The sequence below is a fragment of the Bos indicus genome, chromosome 6 (assembly GCF_029378745.1).
Source record: "Bos indicus isolate NIAB-ARS_2022 breed Sahiwal x Tharparkar chromosome 6, NIAB-ARS_B.indTharparkar_mat_pri_1.0, whole genome shotgun sequence".
In the NCBI taxonomy this organism is placed as follows: Eukaryota; Metazoa; Chordata; class Mammalia; order Artiodactyla; family Bovidae; genus Bos; species Bos indicus.
The window spans coordinates 78,765,008-78,785,813 of record NC_091765.1 but is presented as its reverse complement, the minus strand read 5'-3'; the positions used below and the strand labels follow the sequence as shown (position 1 = coordinate 78,785,813).

The 20,806-nt window shown below is 37.1% G+C and overlaps 1 long non-coding RNA gene across 1 annotated transcript in view; it reads left to right on the top strand.

Moving 5' to 3' along the window:
• Positions 1-15,237: 15,237 nt before the first annotated feature.
• Positions 15,238-20,806, top strand: part of LOC139183542 (uncharacterized) — a 28,334-nt gene continuing 22,765 nt past the window's right edge. The window contains exon 1 of the long non-coding RNA XR_011567039.1: positions 15,238-15,332. This is a non-coding gene — a long non-coding RNA (uncharacterized lncRNA). The remainder of the gene's footprint in view (positions 15,333-20,806) is intronic.

Here is a 20,806-nt window from a genome sequence, read left to right as displayed (position 1 = left end):
TCTGGAGTAGAGCTGTAGGAGTTGCTTGTATATTTTTGAGATTAGTTGTTTGTCCTTTGCTTCATTTGCTATTATTTTCTCCCATTCTGAAGGCTGTCTTTTCACCTTGCTAATAGTTTCCTTTGTTGTACAGAAGCTTTTAAGTTTAATTAGGTCCCATTTGTTTATTTTTGATTTTATTTCCTATATTCTGGGAGGTGGGTCATAGAGGATCCTGCTGTGATGTATGTCAGAGAATGTTTTGCCTATGTTCTCCTCTAGGAGTTTTATAGTTTCTGGTCTTATGTTGAGATCTTTAATCCATTCTGAGTTTATTTTTGTGTATGGTGTTAGAAAGTGTTCTAGTTTCATTCTTTTACAAGTGGTTGACCAGATTTCCCAGCACCACTTGTTAAAGAGATTGTCTTTAATCCATTGTGTATACTTGCGTCCTTTGTCAAAGATAAGGTGTCCATATGTGTGTGGATTTATCTCTGGGCTTTCTATTTTGTTCCATTGATCAATATTTCTGTCTTTGTGCCAGTACCATACTGTCTTGATAACTGTGGCTTTGTAATAGAGCCTGAAGTCAGGTAGGTTGATTCCTCCAGTTCCATTCTTCTTTCTCAAGATAGCTTTGGCTATTCGAGGTTTTTTGCATTATTTTTTTAAGGAATTTATTTAAAGAATAATGGAAAGTTTTTGAGAAATTGACTTTAAGCCAAAACTTATTATTAAGTATGAATAACTTGGCAAAATTATTTGGAGTATGGAGTAAAAGGAGACAATTAATAGAGAGGTGTGCTTCAAGAAAAGAGAGATAAAATTTTAAAGACCTAAAAGAATTGCCCAGACCCTGACAGAAAGCCAAAGCAGAAAGAGTAAATGGATAGTAAGAGTGACAAAAGATAAAACTAAAAATGTATCATTAGGGCAATGTTAAGATTTTTTTTTCCTTTCTCTTAAGGGGGTAGAGATGGAGGTAACTTGTCATAGTTGAGCCATTATTTTTGTGGCAAAATGGTAGGATGTGGTGTTCACTTATATGTAAGTGTTGTTCTACTTTATCCCTTGAGCAACTAGTGGGTGGTGGTGTCACTTACTTAAAACGATGAATATTAGAAGAGGAACAAGTTTATTTGAAGATAAGAAAAAATTAATTTTGGTCATGTTAGGACTGAGATAATCAAGAGATATTAAAATGTACATGTATAGTAGATTGTTATTCATACTTCTTGCAGAAGGCAATGGCACCCGACTCTAGTATTTGCCTGGAAAATCCCATGGACAGAAGAGCCTGGAAGGCTGCAGTCCATGGGGTCACTGAGGGTCAGACACTACTGAGCGACTTCACTTTCACTTTTCACTTTCATGGATTGGAGAAAGAAATGGCAACTCACTCCAGTATTCTTCCCTGGAGAATCCCAGGGAGCTGCCGTCTATGGGGTTGCACAGAGTCAGACATGACTGAAGTGACTTAGCAGTAGTAGCATTTATTTTTGGGAACTGAAACCCAAAAATGAAAACAGAACTAGTGATATACTTTTGGGAGAGATAAGGGTATAAATGGTTTCAAAGTCAGGGAGATGGCATGAGGTAGACAAAGTGTATTTAGTATGAGGGGAAAATAAAGGTACAGTGCAAGGACCTGAGGCTATATGAAAAAGAAACAGCCAGCAAAAAAGACATAGAAGAAAACACAATTAAAAAAAAAAAATCCAAAGCCAAAGAATGTATCATGAAATTAAATTAAAGAAGTCTACATTAATACAAAGAAATTGGCCAAATGCATCAAATAATGCTGAGATATATGTGAAGTACCCTTGATCATATTGGGAAACCTGGGTTAAAAGATCTTATCCTGCTTTTGTAGCTAGATAACTATGAGTAAATTAGAAAATCATTCTTCAATTCAATTTTCCTAAAGACAAACTACAGTTAAAAACCCATATTTCTCATATTGTTATGAAGGGAATAAGCACATTATAAACTTTTATGTTTGTGTAAGGTAGAGTTTACCACTAAATTTTTTAAATTTATTGATTTTATAAAGATGATAACAAGACATTTCAAAGCAAGCCAATAATACTGAATTTATATAATTCATCAATTTATATAATTTAGCCAGATATAAAGTATATGCAGATGACACCACCCTTATGGCAGAAAGTGAAGAGGAACTAAAAAGCCCCTGATGAAAGTGAAAGAGCAGAGTGAAAAATTTGGCTTAAAGCTCAACACTCAGAAAACAAAGATCATGGCATCTGGTACCATCACTTCATGGGAAATAGATGAGAAAAAGTGGAAACAGTGTCAGACTTTATTTTGTTGGGCTCCAAAATCACTGCAGATGGCGACTGCAGCCATGAAATTAAAAGACGCTTACTCCTTGGAAGAAAAGTTATGACCAACCTAGATAGCATATTGAAAAGCAGACATGTTACTTTGCCAACAAAGGTCCGTCTAGTCAAGGCTATGGTTTTTCCAGTAGTCATGTATGGATGTGAGAGTTAGACTGTAAAGAAAACTAAGCATCAAAGAATTGATGCTTTTGAACTGTGGTGTTGGAGAAGACTCTTGAGTGTCCCTTGGACTGCAAGGAGATCCAACCAGTCCATTCTAAAGGAGATCGGTCCTGGGTGTTCTTTGGAAGGAATGATACTAAAGCTGAAACTCCAGTACTTTGGCCACCTCATGCAAAAAGTTTACTCTTTGGAACAGACTCTGATGCTGGGAGGGATTGGGGGCAGGAGAAGAAGGGGACGACAGAGGATGAGATGGCTGGATGGCATCACTGACTCGATGGACATGAGTTTGAGTGAACTCCGGGAGTTTGTGATGGACAGGGAGGCCTGGCGTGCTGCAATTCATGGGGTCACAAAGAGTTGGACATGACTAAGCGACTGAACTGAACTGAACTGAAAAGTATGTTATGTAGATTCATTATCAGTCTAATAAAGTTTCAACAACTTGAGAATTGTTCATACAGATTGAGCCAAATTTTCTATACCAGGAAATGTTGATATAAAACTTGATTTTTAAACTTTATTGTTACAAATAAACGTATATGATTTTTTCAGCTATAATTATTTTCAACCTATTTGATGTCTGCAAAGATGGCTTTGGTACACAGACCTTCAAGTGGCCCACAAATATATCTCCGCCTCTCTCCTTAAGAGTGGGTGGGACCTGTGACTTCTAGTCACTAATAGAATATGATAAATGTCTGTGTTAGTTGCTCAGTCCTGTCTGACTCTTTTCAACCCTATTGACTGTAGCCTGCCAGGCTCTGCATTACAGGCAGATGCTTTACAGCCTGAGCTACTAGGGAAGACCAGAATATGACAAAAATGACGAGATAAACCCTTACTGGTTAAATTACTGTGGGGAAATAAAACTTTCCTAGATTTCTTAATATTCAGGTAAAAACCCATGTCTCCCAGTAACAAGTTCACATACTATTAGAATTAGATCCATAGTCATTTGTCTAGTTAATTTTTCTAATTCAAAACAATAATGTAATTTCTTATCTCTTTAAAGGGCTAAATGGATATGGCCACCAGTAGGTGTCTGGGTTAAGCCCTCAAGGAGCCAGAAAAACTGCAAAGGTTATCTTCTTAGGTATTTTCATTTCAAGGAGGAATGAGGCCCAGGAACTTGAAGATTTATCTAGATTTTAGACCAAACACATGGGGTTATCTGTTTTCAGAAGAAATTTTATTTACAGAGCTAAGGGCTAGAGTAAGGAAGACACCCTTCACCAAGAAAGAAAAAAGAAAGAGAAGGTATCTTGGCCCTCTATAAGCATAAAACAATGTTTTCCACACTCCTGTCTATGGGGGCAAGTTCTTCTTCCTTTGGAACAATGACATGCATCTATCTTATAGTCCTAGGGATAAATATCGAACATGTGAATAATAATGCTATTATTTACTGTGAAATATGTAATTTAAAAATCTGTTTCTAATTTAAAACACCTTATGTGGGCATTTAGGATGAAATCAGTAGAGAAATATAAAAAATCCAACAGCTTCATAAGATTGAAATTTCTTTCTTGCTGATGTCCTCTACTGCTTGCTCAGCTTGCATATTCTGGTGATGCAAGAAACAGGCAATAGCCAGTTGGGAACTGAGGCCCAATAGGCTGTAAAAAAATTGAATTTTATCAAAACTACTGAGCTTAGAAAACAGGTCTTAGCTCAAACCTTCCAGTGAGATTGCTGTTCAGTTGCTAAATCATGTCCCACTCTGAGACCCCATGGACTACAGCATGCCAAGATTCCCTGTCCTTCACTATCTCCCCAAGTTTGCTCAAACTCATGTCCATTGAGTCAGTGATACCATCCAACCATCTTGTCTTCTGCTGGCCCCTTCTCCTCCTGCTCTCAATCTTTACCAGCATCAGCATCTTTTCTGAGTCTACTCTTTGCATCAGGTAGTCAAAGTACTTCAGCTTCAGCATCAGTCCTTTTAATGAATATTCAGAATTGAAATTAGCCCTGGCCAAAACCCAGACTGTAGCCCTGTGAGAGATTCTGCAGAATACACCTCATGTAAGCTATGACTAGATTCCTGAAACAGTGAGATAATATGTGTTTTAAGAAATTAAGTCTGTGTCTAATTGTTACTAAGCAATGGATTATTAGCACCATGGCCTTGGAATCCAGAGCACAAGTTAATAGTACCACACTGTATATTTGAAAATTGCTAAGCAAGTACATCTTAAAAGTTCTTATCACAAGATAATAATTGTAACTATGTGTGGTGATAGATGACTTACTGTTTTAGTCATTTTGCAATATATACAATTACAAAATAATTATGTCATACAGCTGAAACTAATATAATGTTATATGCCAATTGTATCTCAGCTACAAGAAAAATCTAGAGTACAGATAATGAATAATTTCATTAGCAAAAGCTTTCTCACATGCATTATTATATAATGTGAACTGTGTCCTGTAGATTATAATTTTTTTTCTAATAAATTAAGGAAGTTGTCTCTTTGGAAGATACTTATTACTCACTTTTTATAAAGTTTCTATAAAATGTAAGGCTTTTATCTGATCATTTTAAATGCAAACTAATTTGAAAAATGATATTTCAGAATTGAGGTAATTAGAAAAAATTCTGAGATACACTGGATGAAACATGATTTTTTAAGTTCAATACTTTAAAAAAATTATAAAGGAAGACCATTTCCCCAAAGTTTGTTTGTGTTAATAACTTTAATATAAAGTACCTATTAAACTAAAATAGCACACAATTTCATGAAGTTTCTAAAGAGTTGTTAGAAGACTGTGAATTGAAAACAGGTAAAATCTTACCAGTAAATTTAGCATATCTGTCCAGTTTTTGATCAATAAAACCATCCATATATTGCTTAAAGGCATACATGTATGCCCCAGGCATACATAATACATGCAATTTCAAAGTTTGGAAGAAAAATAAAAACTGTCACTATGAAGACTGCCACTAGCAAAGGAAAGAATAAAAGAAAAATAAGCCTTTATAAAATATAAATTATACTGTTTTCAAGATTCTCGTGTGAATTTCATTACATAAAATATGCAATGGCTAAAGAAAAAAATTATAAAAATTTAAAATTCTTGCCAAAGAAGTGTATGAATAAATATATATAAATGTTATATATTTTGTATTACAGATTATAGATTTTGAAGAGACCATTTTATTGTGTAAATGTTTTATTGAGTATAAGAAAGATCAAGCATGAAAAGCAGATAGACTACAAAGGATATCAAAAAATATGTTTTTAACTTAGCTAAAATCCTATTATTTTCTTTTCTCAGTTGATATAAAAATACATGCATTTTATATGAACATGAAGCAGCACAACAGAAATAGTAAATAATGTATAAACATCTGTCTCTTTTCAAGATGGCTATTTGCCTTATGTGATTATATGCTGGAAACACTTAATAGATAGAAAATTAGAGCTCTAGGACCTAATCCAAACGTTGTTTAGAAAAAGAAAAAAAGTTTATGATCCATATATTCATTTATAGGAGAAAACAATAATATACTTTTTGAGACATAATAATAAAACATATGGTGCTCTGACTGTTTAAAAAGACACAAGCTAATCTTTCCCTTATCATTTCAAGGAAGAAAACAAGAGTATAAAAACTCCACAAATCTTTAAACAATGAAAGGTGATTGAGACATATTTGTTACTCTTTCTATCACACACAACTCTCATAATTGGAGTGATTCATATGCCCATATCATATTTCTATATTAGAAAAGCTTGTGTGTGGCTGTTTTAACCAAGGAAGTGACATCAGGAAAATTCTGTTATTAAATGTAATGCACATATGTGGAGAAAGGATTGGACAGGGATAAAAAGTAGCAGGTGATGTTTTAGTAGCTTACTGGTGAAGTTTAGGAAAAACAAAACATATGTTTGGATTGGTAGGGACAAAGCAAAAGGACAGGAGGAGGGGAATCCAAGATAAATAATATGGGTGATAACATTAGCTGGACTTACTGATGTCAAAGAAAAGAATACGTTAAGGCTGACTCCTTGGTTTGAGGTTTGAGCAAATAAATCTGGATTACTGATAAAGGAATAGTACTGATATTCTGTTACTTGATCAGTGTGGCAGATTGTATCCCCTGCCCCCTCAACCCCCCCCCGCCAAAAAAAAAAAAAGTAGCAACACAATATTTCTGATCATACATCCACTTCTGGAAATAGTAGGATTTCTGATCCTGCACCCAATTCTGGAAGTAGCTTAGGGAGACTATTTCTTTCCTTTGAACCCAGTTGGCTCCTTTTGGCTACGTTACCAAATAAGAACGTAAGGTAAAGGATACTGCCTGACCCCTGAAGGTAGGTCATAAAAGGCAATCTCACTCTCAGGTCACTCTCGAGGTTCATCCTTGAAAGCCACCATCAGGTTGTAAGGAAGCAAAGACTACCTGGGAAGAAAGCTACTCAAACCAACAGCCTCGAAGCTGAAAGCCAGCAACAACCAACTGATATGAGGGTGAAGACACCTTCAGGTGATTCCTGATTCCAGCTAACACCAAGTATAGCAGTGACAAGCTATCATGGACTCCAGCCAGGCGCCTCTGGCTGGGATTCTTCAGACAAGAATACTGGAGTGGATTGCCATGCGCTCCTCCAGGGGATCTTCCTGACCCAGGGATCAAATCTGTGTCTCTTATGTCTCCTGTGTTGGCAGACAGGTTATTTATCACTAGTGCCACCCAAAAGGCAGACTTGTGAGAGAAACAAATGACAGTGTGCTTTAATCTACTCAGATATAGTTGCTTGGTTAGTACTGTTCTTATTTGTGTGTGTGTGTGTGTGTGTGTTTGTGGAGCAGGGGAAGTGGGTGTGCATGTGCATGTGCTTTTGCAAGAAAGGCAATTTATCAGTCTGATCAAGAGTTCAATTTTCAATGTGAACCTGAGAGAGATATAAGTTTATGTATCCAATGTGCAGTTGGAAGTGAATGTGGAATTCAAAGGAAAACTTTAGCCCAGCAATGAAAATATAAAGGCATGGGCTTCCCTAGTATGCTCAGACGGTAAAGCATCTGCCTGCAATGCCGAAGACCTGGGTTCAATCCCTAGGTCGGGAAGATACCCTGAAGAGTGAAATAGCAACCCACTGCAGTATTTGTGCCTGGAGAATTTCACGCACAGAGGAGCCTGGCAAGCTCCAGTCCATGGGGATGCAAAGAGACGGACACGAGTGAGTGACTAACACACACATAAAAAAATTACCAAGAGATCTAGTTAAAATAAGTTAATTTTTAAGTAGCTTAAAAAATTACATTGAATAATTGGATTAAATCATCAAAATTAATGCTATGCTTTGCAAATTATCAGGTCTCAGGTGTTAAGTATTGGCACACAACATGTTTCTGCAATGAGGATAATATAGTAATAATTACAGTAACAGATTATTTATTTAGTTTACTATATGGCAAACATTGTATTACAAAACTAAACTATCTGTATTTAGAATCTAATTTTCTCATTAGATTAAAGCCATTTTTTTTTTAAATTTCCCTCACTAAAGAGATGTGGAAATGAAGTCTAAAGGAGAATGGTAATCAACCCATAATCATGTAAGCAGTGACTGGCAAAAATCTTAATTTTGGCTTAATTCTATGTGACTACAGCTAAATTATGCTGATCTTTTCATATAAAATTTTTCATTTATTCATAACCAAAATAGTTGTATATTACTTATATATGTATATATTTCTCACTCCATAATGTTCGATATTCAATGCTAATAAAAACAAAATCTATTTTTATTTTTTTTTAATATCCTACACCTTGCTCAGAGATTGCTGAATTTTCATTTACTCTCAGGGGATTCATCATTATGGGGTCTCATCTCTTTAATGACTGATTTTTTAAAACAATTCTGAAACAAACATTTTAGAAAGCTTGTAAAAATATGTATGCATTTTCAAGCAGTAATAAAAACACTATTACTTTCTCCTTGACATTATATTATGTGCTGTGTGCTTGTGCAACCCCTTGGATTATAGCCTACCAGGCTCCTCTGTCCATAGGATTCTGTAGGCAAGAATTCAGGAGTGGGGAGCCATTCCCTTTCCAGGCAATCTTCCTGACCCAAGGATCGAACCCAGGTCTCTTGCACTGCAGGCAGATTCTTTACTGTCTGAGCCACCAGGGAAGTCTGACATTATATTTCCCTTAAATTGTTTAAAGAACAAAATGCAATTTTACATCTTATAAACCTGAAAGATTACAATAAAAATTATAAAATACAGGAATAAATGTAATGTTCTGAAATAAGCAATTTATGATCCCACCGAAAAATAACAAATTTTATACTCAACTAATATGTCAACTGCAGAAGTCTCTGTTGTTAGTTTATTTTTTTTTTATTTTATTTATTTTTTTTACTTTACAGTATTGTATTGGTTTTGCAATACATCAGCATGCATCTGCCACGGGTGTACACGTATTCCCCATCCTGAACCCCCCTCCCACCTTCCTCCCCATATCATCCCCTTAGGACATCTCAGTACACCAGCCCCAAGCTTCCTGTATCCTGCATCAAACCTGGACTGGCGATTCATTTCTTATATGATATTATACATGTTTTACTGCCATTCTCCCAAATCATCCCCCCTCCCTCCCTCTTCCACAGAGTCCAAAAGACTGTTCTATACATCTGTGTCTCTTTTGCTGTCTCAGGACATTTTACAAAAATAAAACATCTACATTTTTTGCACTCTTTTAAAGAATTCAACTCTGACCAATTTTGAAGAAGGGCATCTTTGCAGATTCTGAGATGTAGCTATCCTTGTTCAATTGTTGACCACTGAAACTGCAAAAGCCAGGCTTCAGCAATATGTGAACCGTGAACTTCCAGATGTTCAAGATGGTTTTAGAAAAGGCAGAGGAACCAGAGATCAAGTTGCCAACATCTGTTGGATCATCAAAAAAGCAAGAGAGTTCCAGAAAAACATCCATTTCTGCTTTATTGACTATACCAAATCCTTTGACTGTGTGGATCACAATAAACTGTGGAAAATTCAGAAAGAGATGGGAATACCAGACCACCTGACCTGCTTCTTGAGAAACCTGTATGCAAGTCAGGAAGCAACAGTTAGAACTGGACATGGAACAACAGACTGGTTCCAAATAGGAAAAGGAGTATGTCAAGGCTGTATATTGTCACCCTGCTTATTTAACTTATATGCAGAGTACATCATGAGAAATGCTGGGGTGGAGGAAGCACAAGCTGGAGTCAAGATTGCTGGGAGAAATATCAATAACCTCAAATATGCAGATGACACCACCCTTATGCCAGAAAGTGAAGAGGAACTAAAAAGCCTCTTGATGAAAGTGAAAGAGGAGAGTGAAAACGTTGGCTTAAAGCTCAACATTCAGAAAACGAAGATCATGGCATCTGGTCCCATCACTTCATGGCAAATAGATGGGGAAACAGTGGAAACAGTGACAAACTTTATTTTTCTGGGCTCCAAAATCACTGCAGATGGTGACTGCAGCCATGAAATTAAAAGACGCTTACACCTTAGAAGGAAAGTTATGACCAACCTGCTGCTGCTAAGTCGCTTCAGTCGTGTCCGACTCTGTGCGACCCCATAGACGGCAGCCCACCAGGCTCCCCCGTCCCTGGGATTCTCCAGGCAAGAACACTGGAATGGGTTGCCATTTCCTTCTCCAATGCATGAAAGGAAAAATGAAAGTGAAGTCGTTCAGTCGTGTCGGACTCTTAGCGATCCCATGGACTGCAGCCTACCAGGCTCCTCTGTCCATGGGATTTTCCAGGCAAGAGTACTGGAGTGGGTTGCTGTTGCCTTCTCTGGCAACCTACTTGACCAACCTAGACAGCATATTAAAGAGCAGAAACATTACTTTGCCGACAGAGGTCCATCTAGTCAAGGCTATGGTTTTTCCAGTAGTCATATATGGATGTGAGAGTTGAACTATAAAGAAAGCTGAGCACCAAAGAATTTATGCTTTTGAACTGTGAGGTTGGAGAAGACTCTTGAGAGTCACTTGGACTGCAAGGAGATCCAACCAGTCCATCCTAAAGGAAATCACTCCTGGGTGTTCATTGGAAGGACTGATGTTGAAGCTCAAACTCCAATACTTTGGCCACCTGATGTGGAGAGCTGAATCATTGGAAAAGACCCTGATGCTGGGAAAGATTGAGGGCAGGAGGAGAAGGGGACGACAGAGGATGAGATGGTTGGATGGTATCACCAACACAGTGGACATGGGACTTCAGGAGTTGTGTGATGGACAGGGAGGCCTGGAGTGCTGTGGTTCATGGGGTCGCAAAGAGTCAGACACGACTGAGCAACTGAACTGAACTGAAACTGAGAAAGACTGAAGGAAAAATATGACTGCTTTTTAAATGCAGATTCCCTTTTTATGTCTTTGTTTCTAACCTCCAACTTCATATTTTGATTCATGGTGAGTTTTAGGTATTTATAGGCCCTATTCATGTTGCATAAACATAATGCTTATTGACATTTTGTTGATCAATTTCTGCTCTTCTGTTTCAACACTTTGCATTTCATTACTCTTGATAAAGGAAAATCAAGTTTAAGCTATAAATTCTGTACCAGTGGAAAGCATTCAAATCTTTGGTTTGACTTTAGAATATAAGTCCAAGCCATTCAACAATTTTTATTGCTTTTCAACAGCCCTGAAGGGTTAAAATTTTACTTTCACATAAGTTAAGATCTCTATGTCTAGAAAATATTTAGCTCTCTAGTTATAATTTCACTGAGTTTTGCATTTCACTCTTCTTAATATGGCTTAGTGACAATTCGCAAATAGTGGCAAATATATTTAATTTTATAATATTTTATAAACAAACATTTTTTCTGTTATTATATTCTGAAGTAGTCTTTTTCATTTTTAACAGGTTTATTTATGCTTATCTTATATGCAGTCTTCCCTTATGTGAGATAAAAAAGGTAAATTTTAAAAGGTCATAGAAGTGATTGTGGGAAAATGCCATGCTGTTCCTCTTTTTCTTTTATTATTTTAATAATTGAAAAATAGTATGACTTAAAAGAGAGGAGAAAAATACACAGAAATATTTTTGCTAGACTATATTCATACAACACCAAAATAAGTACTGACAAGCACATTCAAGAAACCTACTGATCCCTCCATATGATGTCAAAAGATAATATTGGCAGATTTTTTTCACCAAATTATCTCTTTCCTCTTCATAAACATAATAACTTCTATGATAAAGTACTGGCATAAATTTACTTAACTAATAATAATTATGTCTAAATATAATTAAAATTCAGTTCAATCAAATCAATTCTATTTTTGTTTCAAATGTTATCAAATGTTATTCCTAGTTTAAAGATCCATTTTAACATTTAAAAATTTGTCTACAGCTTATTTTCTATATATGTCATGGTCATATTCTAACATCCATTTAAATAAAATAATTGTTTTCATATTTGTATTCATCTTTTCATTAAGTTTTCATACCACGTATTATCACTGTCCTTACTTTTCTTCTCAGTTATATACACGAAGAAATTAGCCTGGATTCATGAAAAAATTGATAATATCCAAAATTGACAATATAAGGGAACTCTAAGAAAAGAATAATCCATGCAGTTAACAAATTAGTTAAATTGTCTAATTGTAAATACATCCTGTTGAATTTGGCCAAAACAGGGCACGTTAAAATTTTCTTGGGAAAACCTCTTGTAACCTCCAGGTACTTTGCATTATCTATAATCACAGTCATTTCTGAAGAGAATCTATGAATTTGGATCTTAAAACCTTTAGATTGACCTGTTCAGATTCCAGTAGGTACAGGGAGAGGCTGAAGCAATGTTTCCAATTAAAACAATGATGATGTGACCAAGTCTCCACACATTCAATCCATATTGTGCTTTATTTCTGGAAATACTTTAACTGATAGTTATACAGCATGATAGATGAGATTATGAATTTTGAAGCTGGCCCTACTTGCTTTTCAAGATCATCACAACTTTCAAGTTTCATATCTTTAAGAAAAATTACATATCATGTGTTCCACTGAGTCCTTTGTATTGATTTAAATTTTTTTCCCAGGCTTCCTGAGGGGAAATATCAGGAGGATCAGAAAGCCTCATTCATTAGAAATGTCTCTTGAATTCTTCCCATCATATAATTAGAAATCTTTTTGTTATAATACCAGTTAAGGTTCTTGTCACCGTCAGTCCAGATTTGCCAAGTAGGTACCCAAGGAGTCACTTTTTATGTGGTAGATTTAGTCCTTGGTCCCTTTTCTTTACTTCCCCCTAAATCACAATGATAGTGCCACAACTTTTGTCATGTTCCATTGAGGTACTACTAAAATGTGCAAAGTAAATGTTTTCACCCTATTGATCTTGAATTTAGCCATTGACTTATTTTGGCCAGTGGAAAATGGAGGAGAATGACAATAATTATTTCTGAGCTGAGGCTTTGAGAGTCAGCAGGTATTTTTGCTTGTGGTCGTGTGTCATTACCAAGAAAATGTCCTGGTATATCCTGATCTCAGGATGAGAAACTGTGGGACCTGGGGACCTGAACCCGACCTGCAGTCTATAGCAAGTCTAGACAATTGGCAACCTGAAGGCAAAGAGCTTCAGCTGACCTGCAAAACTATGAAAGAGAAGCTATAAATGTCCATTGTTGTGAGCCACTGATATTTTGAGGCTCTTTGTCGTATAATAAAAAACTCAGCCTTTAGGCTCTCTTTCCTCTGTTTGATAGAATGCACCTCAGCTAGTTTTAACCACTGTACTACCACTGGAACTCTCCAGTTTATTGCTCAAATGTTTTATTGTTCCCAATCACCTAACAAAAAATTCCCATTTTAACCTGATTGTTCACAACCTGGCAACCTTTCCTGGCTTATCTTCAAATACACCTAAAAGTGAAACGATTTGTTCTAGCCCACTGATGGATTCATTGCTCCAAAAGCATTTATCATTTATTTCCTGGTTTACCCTGTAGTTCATTACTCACCTCCTTTCTTAAAGTTCCCTTCTTATTCTTTTTCTTGAGCAATACATGTCTTAAAGTTTTAAATATTTCTAGATAATAATTATCTCTTGTGCAGAATATCAAAAGTATTTTGTAACCATGTAGAAGAATTAGGCCACTGATGTTCATGTAAGGCCAAGTAAAGATGGTACCCAGTACTTTTCACTCCTGAAATCCTGGAAGCCACAGATGCTGAATGAGCTTTTAGTGTAGTTTAAATACCTTCCATATTCATGGCACTTTTAGGCTACTCCAGAGAGACACTATTGTCTTAACTGTGTTTACCATGTTAACTAAATATTTAAAAAGCAATTGCATGACTATCCATCTCAAGCAGAAACAGAAATGAAAGAAGATGAACTTTGTTTTTCCTTAGCCCTGATGATGTTAGTATGACATCCTTCTGTTTTGAATTAAAATCATTGTAATATTATAAGTTAAAGTTATAAATCATGAATATTTTTTCATGAATATTTTCTGCTATGAAGCTTTCCCCCCTATTGGAATGACTCCTTTCATGTTCTAACTTTTATACAAATTGGTGGTTTAAATTGATACATCTAAACCCCCCAACTAGATTTTAAACCTTGAAGAGTCAAACAAGTTCAGTTCAGTTCAGTTCAGTTGCTCAGTTGTGTCCGACTCTTTGTGACCCCATGAGTCGCAGCACGCCAGGCTCCCCTGTCCATCACCAACTTCCGGAGTTCACTCAGATTCACGTCCATCGAGTCAGTGATGCCATCCAGCCATCTCATCCTCTGTCATCCCCTTCTCCTCCTGCCCCCAATCCCTCCCAGCATCAGTCTTTTCTAATGAGTCAACTCTTCACATGAGATGGCCAAAGTATTGGAGTTTCAGCTTCAGCATCAGTCCTTCCAAAGAACACCCAGGGCTGATCTCCTTCAGAATGGACTTGTTGGATTTCCTTGCAGTCCAAGGGACTCTCAAGAGTCTCTCCAACACCACAGTTCAAAAGCATCAATTCTTTGGCACTCAGCTTTCTTCACAGTCCAACTCTAACATCTATACATGACCACTGGAAAAACCATAGCCTTGACTAGATAGACCTTTGTTCTATGTAACTCCAAAACCTAAATGGTATCCTACATACTGTAAGTAAATTACTAGAGGAGAAAGAATACAAAGTTTTTACTCCTAAAGATCTAAGTACAAAATATGCATACATGTATGTTCAATCATGTCTGACTTTGTGACCCCATGAGCTGTAGTCTGCCAGGCTCCTCTGTCAGTGGGATTCTCCAGGCAAGAGTACTGGAGTTAGCTGCCATTTCCTCCTCCAGGGGATATTACTGACTCCAGGATCAAACCCACATCTGCAGTGTCCCCTGCATCTCCTACATTGAAAGCAGATTCTTTACCACTTGAGTCATCAGGGAAGCCCTGAGTACAAAATATGTTTGTACCAACTGGAAGTTATGATAAGCTATTAAACTCTCCATACTCTAGATTAATCATGTTTGAAAAGGTGGGAAATGAGGGGAGTGGGTGTGTAGGTACTAAGATCTAATATGTTTGGGACAAGGTATTTAATTAACAGCTCTTAGTCACCAATCCCACTTCACTGACCTCAAACTTTAAAACAAGAGAGCTTTCACATGAAAGATTCATTCTATTCTGGGAGCCCCCAAATCTACCACATTGTTGCAATTTATTATTAAGATTCTAGAATGTTTAGTATCTTCCAGAACTGTTTTTCACCAATATTTCAGTGTCCCATTGCTATCTCCAGCAAATCCCAAACAGAAGTCAAAGAACTCAGACCCAACTGGACTGTCCCTAGAAATGCAGAAAAGGTAATCTAAGCATCACAGCACAGAGTTGGGCTGTGTATCTTCCAAACTTAGAGAGTAAAGTATTTGTTACAGTGAGAGATAAACTAAAATGGAAATGAGCACACCGTTTCTGTTTGATTTTAATTTAGATGTTCTTTCCTAGCACAGATTAAAATTGACAAAAGTTATATTTTATCTAACTAGGTAACAGCTTGAAAGCCAAATTTAAGTAGGGCCCCTTGAAGAATGCTCTGGCAAATATCAAAGCTCTGAAATTCATAGTGTGATGCCACAGTGGAGGTCTGATAGCTCAGACTGCCTGTTAGGCACTCAATAAATATACGACAACAATTGATTAAATCACAGATGCAGTTTAATGATTAAGTACTGCATACCCCTCACACTGTATCAGTAACAAACAGCTGTTTATTTGCTTTATCAAAATCACCAACTTTAGCATCAATATGATGACCATAGCATATACGCCATTGTCTGAAATTTTTTTAATTTAAATTTTATTTTATTTTTTAAGTTTACAATATTGTATTGGTTTTGCCATATATCAAAATGAATCTGCCACAGGTATACATGTCCTGAACCCTCCTCCCTCCTTCCTCCCTATACCATCCCTCTGGGTCATCCCAGGGTGGGATGATTTGGGAGAATGGCATTGAAACATGTATAATATCATATATGAAATGAGTCACCAGTCCAGGTTTAATGCACGATATTGTCTGAAATTTTATGTAAGGTTTTCAGTTTTAAAATGAAGTCTGACTAGTAATAGTCTCTGATCCAACTTTTAAAATCTTCCTCCTAGATGCCTATAAATGGAGAGGAGAAAAATGTTTTCTATTGTATGTCCCTAACTTAGCCAAGTCCCTAAACTTATTGCCAAAAATAAAGAGAAACTTTTAAGTAACTAAAGCCATGGAGCTACCTTGGCAAACTCAATTAATTGAACAATTTTTGCCTCTTTATCTTCCAAAACAAAGTGAACTTGCTACTCTTGGAAGTAGGTAGAAAGTGACTCCAATCCAGTCAATTTCTTGATCAAAAGGCAGCAGACCTGTACTCATTAGTGTGTGTGTTCTTTGATGTTGCCTAGTATCCTTCACTTCCAGTTCCTAACTATTATCAGAATCTTGTTAGAAATTACACTAGAATTTGCATAATACAATTTGCCTTCTTGTCATAGCAATGCAATAGAAAGTACACCAAGATTGCAAAGAACACTTATAAAAACTGCAGATCTCACTCATGCTTTCTGGGTAGTATGTCAGTGCTAATCAAATAATAATTTCAAAGTAGGCAAGATTAGGGGAGAAAGAAAGAAACAGTGTTACAATACAGAATAAAAAGAACATCATCCTGAAACAAATGAAAACTTTATCAGGAAAAGATTCTACAGTATACCTTAAGACATGTTAGAAAATACTCTGCATTGTCATCCATAGGGTATAAGGAGATATAAAGAAAGAAATGTCTGGAGGAGGAAATGGCAACCCACTCCAGTATTCTTGCCTGGAGAATCTCCAAAGACAGAGGAGCCTAGAAGGATACAGTCCATGGCATCAGAAAAGAGTTGGACACGGCTGAGTGACTAGCAACAAAGAAGAAAGTGTAATACACAAAGGAAAGCCAACACTTGAGATTCTTTGGAATAAAATGCTAGCTGTTTGTCCTAAGTAAAGATGAAAATGCAGTTTTAAAATATCCATTGAAACAAGAAGAAAGTTATTTGCAGAAAATAATCTTCAGAGATCTAGAGTAGATAACATAGAGGAGATAGACAAGGTTTCATGTTGATGTATGGCAAAACCAATACAATATTGTAAAGTAAGTAGCTTCCAAATAAAATAAATAAATTTAAATTAAAAAAAAAGAAATATAGGAACTATGAAAGACAAAGAATGGAAACCTGAAATTTAAAAAATAAGTACTTCTGAGGAATGTAAGAAATAATAGCTAGAAGAATAATTCAAGATATAATTAGAAATAGTTCTACAAACATGTAAGGTGTCAATTTGCACAAGAATGTCACTCCAACCCTAACAATGAAAAGAAAGAAATTATCAGAGGATATACCCAAAGCAATAGAGATAACAGATTGGGAAGTCAAACCCAGGGAGAACTAGAGACTAATTGATAATGGTATAGCTAATATGCTTGCCTTAAGAACCCTATGAACAGTATGAAAAGGCAAAATGATAGGACACTGAAAGGGGAACTCCCCAGGTCAATAGGTGCCCAATATGCTACTATAGATCACTGGAGAAATAACTCCAGAAAGAATGAAGGGATGCAGCCAAAGCAAAAACAATACCCAGTTGTGGATGTGACTGGTGATAGAAGCAGGTCCAATACTGTAAAGAGCAATATTGCATAGGAACCTGGAATGTCAGGTCCATGAATCAAGGCAAATTGGAAATGGTCAAACAAGAGATGGCAAGAGTAAACATCGACATTCTAGGAATCAGCAAACTAAAATGTACTGGAATGGGTAAATTTAACTCAGATGACCATTATATCTACTACTGTGTGCAGGAATCCCTTAGAAGAAATGGAGTAGGCATCATGGTCAACAAAAGAGTTCAAAATGCAGTACTTGGATGCAGTCTCAAAAATGACAGAATGATCTCTGTGCGTTTCCAAGGCAAACCATTCAATATCATGGTAATCCAAGCCTATGCCCCAACCAGTAATGCTGAAGAAGCTGAAGTTGAACAGTTCTATGAAGACCTACAAGACCTTTTAGAACTAATACCCAAAAAAGATGTCCTTTTCATTATAGGGGACTGGAATGCAAAAGTAGGAAGTCAATAAACACCTGGAGTAACAGGCAAATTTGGCCTTGGGGTATGGAATGAAGCAGCGCAAAGGCTAAGAGAGTTTTGCCCAGAGAACGCACTGGTTATAACAAACACTCTTCCAACAACACAAAAGAAGACTCTACATATGGACATCACCAGATGGTCAACACCGAAATCAGATTGATTATATTCTTTGCAGCCAAAGATGGAGAAGCTCTATACAGTCAGCAAAAACAAGACCAGGAACTTTCTGTGGATCAGATCATGAACTCCCTATTGCCAAATTCAGACTTAAATTCAAGAAACTGGGGAAAACCACTAGACCATTCAGGTATGACCTAAATCAAATCCCTTATGATTATACAGTGGAAGTGAGAAATAGATTTTAAGGGACTAGATCTGATAGACAGAGTGCATGCTGAACTATGGACAGAGCTTTGTGGCATTGTACAGGAGACAGGGATCAGGACCATCCCCATGGAAAAGAAATGCAAAAAAGCAAAGTGGATGTCTGAGGAGGCCTTAGAAATAGCTGTGAAAAGAAGAGAAGTGAAAAGCAAAGGAGAAAAGGAAAGATATAAGCATCTGAATGCAGAGTTCCAAAGAATAGCAAGGAGAGATAAGAAAGCCTTCCTCAGCAATCAATGCAAAGAAATAGAGGAAAACAACAGAATGGGAAAGACTAGAGATCTCTTCAAGAAAATTAGAGATACCAAAGGAACATTTCATGCAAAGATGGGATCGATAAAGGACAGAAATGGTATGGACCTAACAGAAGCAGAAGATATTAAGAAGAGGTGGCAAGAATACACAGAAGATCTGTACAAAAAAGATCTTCACGACCCAGATAATCATGATGGTGTGATCACTCACCTAGAGCAAAACATCCTGGAATGTGAAGTCAAGTGGGCCTTAGAAAGTATCACACGAACACAGCTAGTGGAGGTGATAGAATTCCAGTTGAGCTATTTCTAATCTTAAAAGATGCTGCTGTAAAAGTGTTGTACTCAATATGCCAGCAAATTTGGAAAACTCAGCAGTGGCCACAGGACTGGAAAAGGTCAGTTTTCATTCCAATCCCAAAGAAAGTTAATGCCAAAGAATGCTCAAACTACCACACAATTGCACTGATCTCACATGCTAGTAAAACAATGCTCAAAATTCTCCAAGCCAGGCTTCAGCAATACATGAACCGTGAACTTCCAGATGTTCAAGCTGGTTTTATAAAAGGCAAGGAACCTGAGATCAAATTGACAGCATCTGCTGGATCATTGAAAAAGCAAGAGAGTTCCAGAAAAACATCTGTTTCTGTTTATTGTCTATCCGAAAGCCATTGACTGTGTGGATCACAATAAACTGTGGGAAATTCTGAAACATGGGAATACCAGATCACCTGACCTGCCTCTTGAGAAATCTGTATGCAGGTCAGGAAGCAATAGTTAGAACTGGACATGAAACAACAGACTGGTTCCAGATAGGAAAAGGAGTTCGTCAAGGCTGTATATTGGCACCCTGCTTATTTAACTTATATGCAGAGGGCATCATGAGAAATGCTGGACTGGAAGAAGCACAAGCTGGAACCAAGATTGCCAGGAGAAATATCATTAACCTCAGATATGCAGATGACACCACCCTTATGGCAGAAAGCAAAGAAGAATTAAAGAACCTCTTGATGAAAGTGAAAAAATTGGCTTAAAGCTCAACATCCAGAAAACAAAGTTCAAGGCATCAGGTCCCATCAGTTCAGTCCAGTTCAGTTCAGTCTCTCAGTCGTGTCTGACTTTGCAACCCCATGAATTGCAGCACGCCAAGCCTCCCTGTCCATTACCAACTCCCGGAGTTCACCCCAACTCATCTCCATCAAGTCGGTGATGTCATCCAGCCATCTCATCCTCTGTCATCCCCTTCTCCTCCTGTCCCCAATCCCTCCCAGCATCAGAGTCTTTTCCAATGAGTCAACTCTTTGCATGAGGTGGCCAAAGTATTGGAGTTTCAACTGTACCATCAGTCTTGTCCCATCACTTCATGGCAAATAAATGGAGAAACAGTGGAAACAGTGTCAGACTTTATTTTGGGGCAGCTCCAAAATCGCTGCAGATGATGACTGCAGCCAGGAAATTAAAAGATGCTTACTCTTTGGAAGGAAAGTTATGACCAATCTAGATAGCATATTCAAAAGCAGAGACATTACTTTTCCAACAAAGTCCATCACTGAATAATTGATGCTTTTGAGCTATAGTGTTGGAGAAGACTCTTGAGAGTCCCTTGGACTGCAAGGAGATCCAACCAGTCCATCCTAAAAGAGATCAGTCCTAAGAGTTCATTGGAAGTACTGATGCTGAAGATGAAATTCCAATACTTTGGCCACCTAATGAGAAGAGCTTACCCATTTGAAAAGACCCTGATGCTCTAAAAGACTGAAGGCAGGAGGAGAAGGGGACGACAGGGGATGAGATGTTTGGATGGAGTCACAGACTCAATGGACATGAGTTTGAGTAAGCCCTGGGTGTTGGTGATGAACACAGGGAGGCCTGGCCTGCTGCAGTCCATGGATTTTTCAAAGAGTCAAAAACGACTGAGCAACTGAACTGAACTAAACTGTGCTACTTTTCAAAATTCAGTTCTAATTGCTTATCAGTAGCAATTTCTATGACTTATTTTATAAAATTTGGATTAAACTTA